Genomic DNA, 12,515 nt, shown 5'->3' with positions numbered 1-12,515 from the left:
CTCAACTATCATACAGCATCTCTAAGTGAAAATTAGAGTTTGCCCACATAGTGATTGCCATATTTCTGTCTTAGAATTTTAAATCTCTAAAATTTTAAAAACTGGAAGAGTTGTGTGTGTAGTTTGAAGCTTCTGGATGATTCAAACCTTTGAATTGTCTACAGATACAGATAAGCAGCACATTATCATCTTTATATTCAGTCATTATTTATGAAGAGTCTTTTCTAGAACGGGCTTCCTGAGTACTGACAGAAGATCACAATCACAAGAATATTGATTTGTCACCTTCTTTGGGCCAGAGCATTTGATAGTTGCTTATAAACAGTGCTGTAAAGTTTTACAGGCCTTAGACAAGACTTTGTCACATCTTCAGAATAGCTGTATCCTCTGATTATGTCATGAAGATTGTACTGGAAATGTCTTCCTGGGCAGCTGTGTGGTGTTTTTTCTTTTTTGTCTAAATTAACATTTCTTTATCTCTTGTGTGTGTGTGTTTTGTTTTTGTTTTGTTTTGTTGTTGTTGCTTGCTTGTTTGTTTTTGTTTGAGTGTTTTGTGGTTTTGTTTTGTTTTTGTTTTCTTACTTTGAACATGTAAAAGTTCATTTCATTTCCAATATTTCATTGGGATGCTGATTGCTCCAGAAATCTAGATGATAAAATGGAGGATGCAGGGAGACAGAATTTGCTTACATATAAGAATTTTCTTATACTGTTATTTGCAAACAGAGAAGGATTAGCAGGTGATGTGATGGTTGGAGGCCGTCTTGGACATAGTGATCGTGAAACGATAGACCTTTCCAGTTCTTGGAGAAGTCAAGAGGGTGGCAGTAGAACTGCTACCCTGGACTCTCAGAGGGCAAACTTCTGCTTGTTTAGGAGGCTGCTTGACAGAATCCCTTAGGAGGAAGCTCTGAAGGGCAAAGGAGTCCAGGAAGGTTGGACATTCTTCCAAGGGGAGATCTTAAAGGTACAGGAGCAGGCTGTCCCCATATGCTGAAAGATGAGCTGGTGAGGAAGAACTTCCCAGCTTTGGCTGGAACTCAGGGAAAAAAAGGAGAGGTTGTGGCCTTTGGAAGAAGGGGCAGGCAACTCAGGACGACTACATGGATGTTGTGAGGTTATGTAGGGAGAAAATTACGAGGGCCAAAGCCCTTAACTCAGCTGGGCTATTACCACAAAAGACAATCTAAAAATGTTTCTATAAATACATGAGCAACAAAAGGTGGACTAATGAGAATCTCCGTCTTTTATTGGATGCAGGAGATAAACATAGTGACAGATGACAAGGCTGAGGTACTTAGTAACTTCTTTGCCTCAGTCTTTAACAGTAAGACAAGTTGTTCTCTGGGTACCCATCCCCCTGAACTGGATGACAGGAATGGGGAGCAAAATGAACCCTCACTCCATTCCTGGAGGTGTTTAAAAGATATGTAGATATGGCACTTAGGAACACAGTTTAGTGATGGACTTAAAAGTGTTAGGTTAACAGTTGGACTTGATGATCTTATAGGTCTTTTTCAACTTAAACAATTCTATGATCTACCATGCCAAGTAAGTATGATGTAGTTGCTTTGAAACTAAATACTGGGTTTTTTCTTTCTGTGATTTGACATAAGCTTGAAAATAATTTTAGTCATCTGAAACAAATAAAAGAAAATGACATTGTTGCAATGCTACAGAGATAGCTGCTTAAAGAATTTCCTCATAGATTTTTTGATGGAAAATAGAATGTCCTGGTGTCTTTAATGCCTGGGATGAATTAGTAGATCCCAGGAAAAAAAAAAAAATATATATATATATATATAAATAAATCTATTGATTTAGGTAAAAGTAGGACTAGAAAATTAAAATCTGAGTCTCAACTATTTCAGAAAGTAGTTTATGGTACTGGAAAGTCATGGGCTGCTGCACTTGGAAGCAATTTATATTCCTTAGTGATACAGCACCATGCCAAAACTAATTAGCTTTGATCAAAAAGACTTATTAGCAATGGGGTAGCACTGGGCTGTCATAACAATTCATCTTCAACTTCTTACTGAGTGTCCTTACATGGTACAGTACTGTATTATGTGAACATCTGCTTGCATTCCACTCACTGCCGCAAACATGCCTTCAGAAACAAGGAAGTGTGAAAAATGGTGATATTTACAGGATCAAAATATGAGATCTATACAACAATATGAGCCAAAATATCCAGCTAGCTATCTTGAGGTGTTCAAAAAATAAGTGGAATTCGCTTCAAAAATTCTATTCAGTTTGCAACAAGAAGTACTTGCTCTACTCAGTGCTTCGTGCAGTCAAAATTAACACAGGTTCTCCTCAGTTTTAATTCCATATTTAGATGAATTCTATCACAGATAAAGTAGAAGTTCAGTGTACATTCCATACAATTTTTCCTCTCCAAGGAGACTGTCATTAATCAGAAGCTATACTGATGCAATTTTCTTCATCCTTGCTATTGAAGTGTCCTTGTTTGCCAGGTGTCAAAGGAATAATGTGTCCAGTAATATTGCTTTGCTATGCTGGTTGCATATGCTCTGAATATGGAATTGATATTAAATCATGGAAGTCAACCAAGATCAGTTTAAGTATATCATCCTACTCTTCTATGCTGGTAGCCTGTAGGTTCAGAACCTATGTGCCCATGAAGGGCCATAGAGAGTTCCGTATTTTCTATACAACCCCTGTAGGGTTTACAAGGGATATAAGGATATCTCAATATTGTGTTATTTTATCTCTATGGAAGTCTGTGTATGTGTTGAAAAGTGTTCCCATATCCTCTTTTTTCTTTTTTTTTTTTTTTTTTTTCCTGCAAACTATTTCTTACATGGGGAGTATCTTTGGTAATGAATGTCAAGGCTGCATTTATTATATCTGATATGGACATCAGTATTAAGCATATGGGAGCCTCTACAGAACTGTGTTCTACAAACCTTTATTTTCATTGATAAGCATGACACTGAATTCACAATATTTAGTGGTAATACTGACATAAGTACGAGCTTTGAAAGGAATAGAGCTGTGTTTTTCAATTATAACACATTATATCCTTTTAAGAATTACTTAAACATGCATTGCCAGGATGCAATATTACAGAAATTCAGATTGTTACGGTACACTGGGTGCATGCAACATGCTATAAAAATTCCAGGCAAATTTCACGGAAGAAAATCAAAGTGTAAAAAATGCTGTAAAACAGTCAAGTGCTTATTGTACAAGATCAGATATGTCTGTTACCTCTCATATGAAGTACAAAAAATTTAAAAAACATCTTTCATTACACATGGTAATTAAGCACATAGAGACTATTACCATTTAATACACAATGCATGACTCATTCCTAAAATCAACAAATTTTTATCATTGTTCATTGAAAATCAATGGCAACAGCGTAGGATTTTTTTACTTTCAATGCAACTACAGGAGGCGTATTTTTCTGATGTATATCTGAGGTTTAGCTGAAGTAAAACATAAAATTAAGTCATTTGAACATGAAAATCCCACCTAAGTATGGTTGAGTTGTCTTAAAGATATTCAAAGTTTTTTTAGATTAAAATATCTAAGCATATAATGAAATTACTCATTGTTATCTTTTAGGTCAAGTATATTTTCCTTAAAAAAAAAAAAAGCGAAATTTAAATTAGAGTTATGGATAAGTTACTTGTAAGTAATTGTTGTATCTCTGGTTTTTGGCTGTCCACTTTGGGATATCAGGCTGCCACTCATATCTGTGCAGTTAGCTGCTGTTGCAACACAGGACTATTGAATTTGTTTCACAATGAATATGTCAGAATCCAGACAATCTGAATTCACTAATGATGTAAAAAAAAACCAAAAAATCTGCAGTTTTGTTCCTGTATCCATTATTCAGCTGACCACTCCAAAAAAACCTTACATGTTAAGACTTCTGTTGTAAAAGTTACAGGTGAAATCAATGTGATCTGCTACATAGTTGTAATATTAACACATAATGTTTCTATTTTGCTGATAAGTGACCTAGCATATGATGTTTTGAATTCTAAAAATTAGAAATGAGAGCTAAAAAATAAGTTGCATGATAGAAATGCACAGAAAATGAATAAATTATGTCAAAACACTCTAATCATATAGTCTTATGGACAGAGGGCAAAAAGTAGGTGTCATAAATCCTGATAAGTAAGAATTTTGGTACTGTTTCGCATGGTATTTTAGTCTACTTTTGAAACAGATAGATCAAAAAAGAGAACACACAAAGCTGTTTGCAGAACTGTAATGCATAGTGACAAAATAGCTGACGTTCAGAGTGAAAGTGTGTGTCATAAGGATTTTGTTATGGTCTTAGACCTGACTTCATTCAGTATTGTCATCAACCTGGTGATGAAATAGAAATATGTATTGCTTATCAATTTTGTAGATAAATTTGCCATCTACAAAGCATTACAATTAAGAATGTTTTGAGGCTAGACTCAGCATTCAAAATATCATGGAAAAATGGATAAATAAATGCCGAAAAGTGTGGTGAAACTTAGACAAATGAAACATCCCTATGCAGAAATTACCAGAGACAAAATACAGACTGAGAAAAAACTTGTTAGGTAACTAGTCATGCAGAAGTGGAAAAGAGGAGTGGAAAAAGGATTACAAAGTGAAAATGACTCTATAAAATCATATCAAGATGGAGGGTACAAATTTTGGGACATTATTTTGATAGGCGGAGAAAGACAAATTTTGCACGCATTTTCAAAAAAAGGCCAAAAAGACAATACAGGAAACTAAAGAATGGACACCACATATTAGCTTCTGGCAGAATTATGGTGTCCTCCTAAAGCCCATGTCTGGGCCCATGAAGTAGAAAGTAGTGCCTGGGAACAGTCAGCATGAATTTAGTAATTCATGCTTGACCAACTGGATTGCTTTCTGCAATGAAATGACTAGATTTGTGAGCACATGGAGAAAGCAATGGGCGTGATTAACCTTGACTTTAATAAGGCTTTCAACACTGTTATTGTTGCATGTTACACTCTGGATGGGTAGAAACTAGAGGGATAAAAAGATGGTTAGATGGTTGGGGCCAGAGGGTATTGGTTAATGGGTCATATGTGACTTGAAGGTCTGTGGCAAATGAAGTACCTCAGAGGTCTAACCTGGTGCCAGAGGAGGTGATATCTGGGCTGTGTTCATAGAAGCACAGATAGGAGACTGAGGGAAAAGGATTATCCCCCTTCTGTTCAGAACTGGTGAGACCTCATCCATCTACTGCATCCAGTTTTGGCCCCTGCAATACAAGAAAATCATCAACTAACTAATCTGCCAGAGGATCCCCAAGCTGTCAAGAGCTTGAGCACTTATCCTGTGAGGAGAAGCTGAAGGATCAGGGCTTCTTCAGCCTGGAGAAGAAGCTGCTTTGGGAGAATGCAACAGCAGCTTGCCTCTAGTAACAGGTGGGTTAGCAAGAATATGGAGGTGGGCTCTTCACAAGCATGCATGGGGGAGAATGAAAGGCAGCAGGTGTAAACTGAAACAAATGGAGTTCAGACTGGATATAAAGAAAAACTTTTTAATTCTGAGGACTGTGAAAACTGTGGAACAGGTTTCCCAGGGAGGCTGTTTATTCTCCATTCTTGGAAATACTGAAGACCAAACTAGATAAAGCCAAGAGCACGGCGGTTTGACCTCACAGGTTACCCTACTCTGAGCTGAAGACCAGACAGGAGATGTTCTGATGTCCTTTCAGCTTGAATTATTCTGATTCTATATCTAATTCAGGAGACAATTTTCCCCTCTATTCAGCTTCACGAGTAATTTCGTAATTTTTTTGGTCATTATACTTTGAGAAAAACATGAAGAGTTTCCTAGAAGAGCAACATATATTTTTGGTCAAAACAAAACCAACAACAACCAAAAACAAACAAACAAACTCCACCACATGTGACATGGGAGAACCTTTGAATAAGTATGGCTTTAAAGTCAAAAGAAGAAAAGATAGAATAAATGATAAATACTGATTTGGTATCATAAGCTCCTGAAAAAGGGGAGAATAACCTGTTATCCAGATTCAGGACAAGTAGGGCAAGTATTTAGTGCTTTCTTTATAGGAAGAAAGACTTGGATTACATTTTATTACAAATCCTAAACTGGCAAAAATACCAAAACCAGACTGTAGAAGAAGCGTGAAGTCTTCGTTATTAGAGACATTTAAGAGCAGAGGCAACTGTCAGAAACACAGTGATTTTTGAGAGTAGAAAGGAGAACATTTGAATATATTTCATATTGTACATGCATAGACTATGCTAAAGTGATGCAAAGTTTTCTTGTCTTCAAGCCCCTGTCGTTCGCAGTATAACTGGGGGGTAATTTAAAAACAAACAAACAAACAGAAAAACACCCACCAGAAAAAACACAACAAAAACCTTCAGACAGTGAGTGTGTCAGGATTTGTTCCAAGACTGACTTAGCTGTCGGTTTCACTACTTTTCTCTGTAAGATTTATGTCAAATCATGTTAAAATATAATAGTACATTTTTACACATCTTTCTATGAAACACACATTCTTCTTTAAATTACAGCAGCCCAAATTTTAATATTCACAGTGTATATCTTTAAATGCTTCCAATAAAACACTGATATGATGCCAGTTTTTTTGCAGTTCATTAATAGAGTGAAAAGCCATTATAATTTTTCAAAGTTTGGTTATTTGAAATTGAAATAACAGCTGTAGTTATAAGGAGAAGTCATCCCCTGTTTCTTACATAAAGAACAAATTTTTCTGTTACCTTTATGAGAAAGTGGCAATATCTACTCGGAAGTATATCTGTTTACAGCCTGAGGAACAGGGTCAGCATAAGGAATGTGGCCTCTTCCCTCCATGTGCTGCATCAACCATCCCTCCTGATGCAGCATCTCTCATGTCTTCTCTGCTTTGCTGCCTGGTAAACTGAGAGCATGTCTGCCTGACACAAAACCACTGCTGTCTCTTTGTGATTTTTGTGCTTTAGGAGAAGTAGTAGTGTGACAGGAATTGTTCCTTCGCTGGACAACATTGTGTTATACTGAGAACTTAATGCATAAATAGTGAGTCTACTGTTTTATGTAGACTGAGAAGTCAGTGTATGACTGACCCAGGAATATGTGGTGGGTCCTTTTCATGTGTTTCAGAATCATAACCCTTCACTTTCCATCATGCAAACAGAGTAACACAACATTGTCTGAAGCAGGAGTTTCTGAGGCTTCTTTTTCAGGGCTTTTTTGACTCCATTTTTTTGTTGGGATGCAGACAAACTAGAGATATGAGATTCAGGGTAGACTGCTAGTTGGCTTATATTCTTGCAAGATTAAAGGCTATAGGTGAAATGAATTATAAAGGGAATTATCTCTTTTCTATATTGTCAAGATAGACACGTACTCTACAGTTTGAATCCCAGTTTTAGTCTGAGTGGTCCCTGAAGCAGACATGTCATCTTATGTGCTTACTGAATCATGTGAACCACATAATTTTAGAGCAGGGTAAACAAAGGAAAGAAATTGAGTTTTATTACAATATTCCCTTTCTCTACACTCCGTCTTTTTAGTGTGCTCTTTTGCTCCACAGTCCTGTTGTGTCTCTTTCAGTCGTACCTCACAGAAACCAGTGTAAACCAATTAGAAGAAATAAAAACTCTTTTTAATTGTAGACTATGTGAGTTACAGTGACATTTCACTTATTTGGACAGGTGACACAGGGACCACAGAAAAAAAGCTGAAGAGCTATTTTATTTTAGTTTGTTTTGCACTTCCTTTGAAAGACCATTATAAAAAATAATGGATGTGTGCCTGAAAAAAAGCAAAAATGTCTCAGATGATTTCTCTTTGAAAATGCAAGTTTGTGATAAGAAAACACCTGAATATTTCCATGCAGAAGGACAGCTGCAACTTTTCCTACATCCATGCATTGGGATACTGCCTGTGGGGTGAATTCATGTACTTAATGTCTGGTGATACTAGAGGAGAAATGTGTTTTGATTGGCTTGCTTATTCTTCAAACTGTTTATAATTGTACTGGAAGCTGTGACTCATGAGATCTCATTATCTGAAGTTTTTCCCAATGACATTCCCACCAATGACATTATGTGAATGCTGCCAGTACGGAGAGCTTCACAGACCTTTTCTATTCTAATGGCCTGATCTAATTGCCATGAAGGATGTCATTATTTGAGCAAACTACAGAATTTCTGTTTTGTACAGAAGTCTTTTGTATTCTCTTGTCTGGCATGTATTGTTGGATGTTGAACCTGTGCCACAAATCACAGTTAGATGTTTTAATAGCTCATTTGATTTAAGTAGCATTTTACATTGATTTTTTTTTCTATTAATAAATATTTTATTGCTCTGTAAATTTAACTGCATCATATATTATTATATAAAATACTATGTTATGATATCATGCAATTTGTGAACTCTGCAACTAAGGTAATTGATACTGTGGTAACAAGTATGTTACAGAAAATTGAAAAGATTAGCAAGCCACTAAAAGCGCTAGTTTGGATTGATTCTGGTTATAAACTCACCTACCGGGAACTTCGTAATCTGCAATTCATTTTGCATACAATAACTTAACCATATCAAAATCAGATGGGCTTGTTGATTCTATCAGCACAAATGGAGCACAATGGAATATTATTAGCTGAAGTTTACTTAGTTTCACCTGACATATGGTGATGTGCAGAATCTCTTCCACATTGAACTGTGCACTTCTGTACTAAATGTTTTCTTATGTTGTTTGCTGGTTTTTTTTCGTTACTGAGGGTGTGTTGTTTCTTTCTCAAAACTGAAATATCTGTATCATGCTGAGCAAAATGTGTGCTTACTACTGCTACACATCTTTGGAAGAAGTGAAGAATAATCTCTCAGTGAGGTTTTGGGGTGTTACTAGTGAGAAGAATTCTTTGATACTTCACCTTGACTCTAACTTTCATTTCAAATGTGAAGCTCAGACTGACGCAAAAGCTTTTTATTCCTTACTTAGAAAACGACAGAAAAGTAATATTGAAAGTCTGTAATATAATGCCTTAGGTAGAAATACCTTATACAAAATATCCACTTAGAATTTATGTATTGAATGTCGTTTAGGTTCAGAAGTCTTATACAATTTCAGGATTAGAGATCAGACTGGGAGGGGAAATCTTGTGTAAATCAAAATTATCACAGCAGAATATTCACCTTTTTGGAGTCTGTATTTAGGCATTTGTTCTTCCACAGTGCTGTGATCTTTCAGGGCCACTCATACAATAACATAATGACTGATTATGAAATAAATGAAAGATGATGAAATTGAGAAGTAGAATGTAGAAGTGCTATGTGCTACAATAGTATTCAAGTATCCTATCCCTTCCTTAGCTCAAAAGAAGGAATTCACTAGTGAGGCATGACAAACAAGTAACAAAATATAAAGCACCTTTCTCCCACAGTCATTTGCTATGAGGTATGAAAGAGTTCTGTGAATGAGACAAGGAGTGGGCTAGAAAAGGTAAATATTGACTTATGTGAAAGCATTGATACTCTGATGAGTAAGCTCTGTGCAAAAATCTGAATGAAAAAAGCACATGTTAAATGGGCAATACAATAAAAGAAGCTTAAAATGTTCTGGGAACAAACATGCAAGGTTTAGAAAAAGTTGTGCCTAGTTACATGATCAGCTGTTGGTATGAGTAAGAGCAGTAGACATCTGTGGATGAAAATGGGGTAATGCACACATGAAAGTGAGACCATATGTTAGCCTGAAAAGTCACTGCTTGATTCTAAGCTTTATAGAAGGATGCCTTTTACAGTATTATGCATTTTTTTCTCTAACCTGCTTTCCTGCTGTCTCTCATACATGTACAGATCAACTGTGAAGTGCTTGAATGTATCACAGTCAAGTTTATGATAAGTTATGTGCTTCAATATACTTTTTCATTTTTTTTTTTCCATTTTACAAAGATTTTTTGTAGGATGTTCAACTCTATTTATAGCAAAAAAGTATTGTTGTTACTGATTCATTTGTGGTGGCAATGCAGATCTCCTATCAGATGCCAGTGATCAAAATTGTCTAGGATCTACAATTGTGAGATTACTTTCAGTTGTCTAAGGAAGGTTTTGTCCACCTGCTCTTCTTAATCAATCTGCCTGAAGCATGTACCCACCACAGTGTCTCCTCTATTGGTCCTTTCTTCTGATCCTGGCATACTAGGGCTCTCTGAACCTCCCACCTCCCCTATAGCAGGGTCTTGTACTTTTTTTTCCCAACTACTCCCTCCACTCCCACCTCCAAGCAGAGTTCAGCTCTCTCCTCTTGCTTTCTGCCTGTCTTTCCTAAGGAGCCTTTCTACATCCATCATGTCTTTATAATTGTGTTGGCTGTTCCACAGTAGGAGTTGTAACTTCAGTGAGGATATAGCTCTGCAGCTACCTTCAGTTTCTTCTGTTTATTTCATAGACTGTGCAAATTAGTGTACAAGTTCTTCAGATGGGCACTTCCAACAGGCATTCCAGATTAACCTGTGTTTTCATGAGTAGTGTGAGAGCCACCTTCATAGCCACATATGTCCTTATCTCCATACATCGATTTACCTGCAAGCTTTACTCTTCATCCCCAATGGAGCTAGATGAAAAAAATTTCATCATTATAAGTAAGTTTGCTGGCAAATATAATCTTGATTCTTTCCATTATGTGGCTTCTGTTTCCCTCTGGCAGACCTTGCTCCTTGAGAAAGATCCTGTGATTCCATAAGTTGAAACCATAAAAGCAGCACCATCCATCCAGCCAAGTGTTAGTCTGTAAGATATGTCCCATTCTACCTAGGCTGCAAGTATGCTTAGGTGTCTAAACTCAGAAAATAAAGTTGGCTCAGAAAAATGAAACTGTTTAGCAAAACTGACTTAGATTCTAACAGGTTTTTTTTTGTTGTTGTTTTTTTTTTTGTTTGTTTGTTTGTTTTTCTGAACACATTCTTTAGATTACAAGTAGTATTTTCTATTATATCAAAATGAGCCCTTCATATCATTTCCTGGGTGATCTGTTTTGCTCTGAAACCCTCATCCTATCATGAGTTTTAAGAGAAACTTTTTTCTTTATTCTCTTCTGTTATATGACTCTGCAAATATCCTCTGTAGTTTCTTCAGTAGCTTAAAAAAACACCAAGCTGTTCAGCACAGAAAAAATAAGAAGAGGTGAAATATTGCTTGACCTGGTGCTCGCTGACCCTGGATGGAAATTTTAAGAAAGGTAACACTGATAATGTTTCCATGCGTGACATTCTAGTCTCCATGAGATGGAACTGGGTTGGTATATGTCTCAAAACCATGATCTGCACATAATACTCGCAGAATCTTTTCATTAAAACATACTGTTGCCTTTGGACAACAAGCATTTTGTGTTTTTCTTACGCTGCTTCCATATGTTGGTTACAGTTATAAAACAGACACCTAGGGTGTACAGAAAAGATAATAACAAACAAAAATATGAAATTATATTTGTTTTAGTGCAGCTTTGGATAAATATATTCTCATTTGTTTTGTACTTTTTTTATCTTCTTAACATTGACTGTGTTTCTTCAGATGTTCCATACTAAATAAAAATTTAACTAGCTGTTATACCGATTTGTGCTGTTCAGTAGTAGTTTACTTTTTTTCCCATAGTTATGTGACAAAAGAATTATGAGACTTTATTAAAGACTTTTGGATTCCTCCCCCACAACACTGTGGGGAGCAGTGTCTTCTAAGCAGAAAGAAAGGATTAATAGACTTTTAAATCTGTGATTCTCAAGCCATAATTTGTCAATCAGATCACTAAGAAGTCATTGCAGTGAAAGCCTTTTGGGGAGAAAACAACTCTGTTTCATTTATTTTAAAGTGGGCATTAAAGGGATGGGGAGGGGGGAGTTTTGGAGGGAAGGAGACTATATAAGCCCTACATGCTGATACTGGAGAAAATATTGCTCATTATCACTTTATTTTGTTTTGAAAGTCAGTATGGAGCATGACCTGGTTATGTGTTTCTGGACTGAAATGAAACAAAGTCCCACTGTTACCTGATAAAAAACTTATCAAATTATAAGCGCACATATGCTGGAGAGCAGGAAAAGCTTGGGGAGTAAAGGGAAAAAGTCTGTCTTTTGAATTCTTTATGTCATGTTATACACTAATAATAATAAATAATAATTAAAAAGTCCTGAAAAGGTCAGTGCCATTTAGCAAAATCTTATGTGGAAGATGGGGAGTAGCTGCTAAAGGGGAAGGTGTGCTGTATATCACTACCTTTTATGAGAATAGCTCTTTGGTTGCCAAAATCTAGTATCAAAGAAAATAATTCTGCAGCTCATTGAGCCAGCCTAGGCATAAAGAGACTTCATTGAGTTGCAAAAGTCAAGAAGTAAAATTATGTGCAAGTAAATGGTAATAGAATTTTAAATTGAATTTTTATTTAGTACAGTCTTTGCATGAAAGAATTTTCAGAAAAAATACTTAAAAAGTAGACAACTGGTACTGCTTGTTATCTACAACTGCACAGCGAAACTGATTTT

Source organism: Nesoenas mayeri, assembly GCF_963082525.1.
Source record: "Nesoenas mayeri genome assembly, chromosome: 2".
NCBI classification, from domain to species: Eukaryota; Metazoa; Chordata; class Aves; order Columbiformes; family Columbidae; genus Nesoenas; species Nesoenas mayeri.
The sequence above is the reverse complement of the archived record's forward strand: the minus strand, read 5'-3'. Positions refer to the sequence as shown.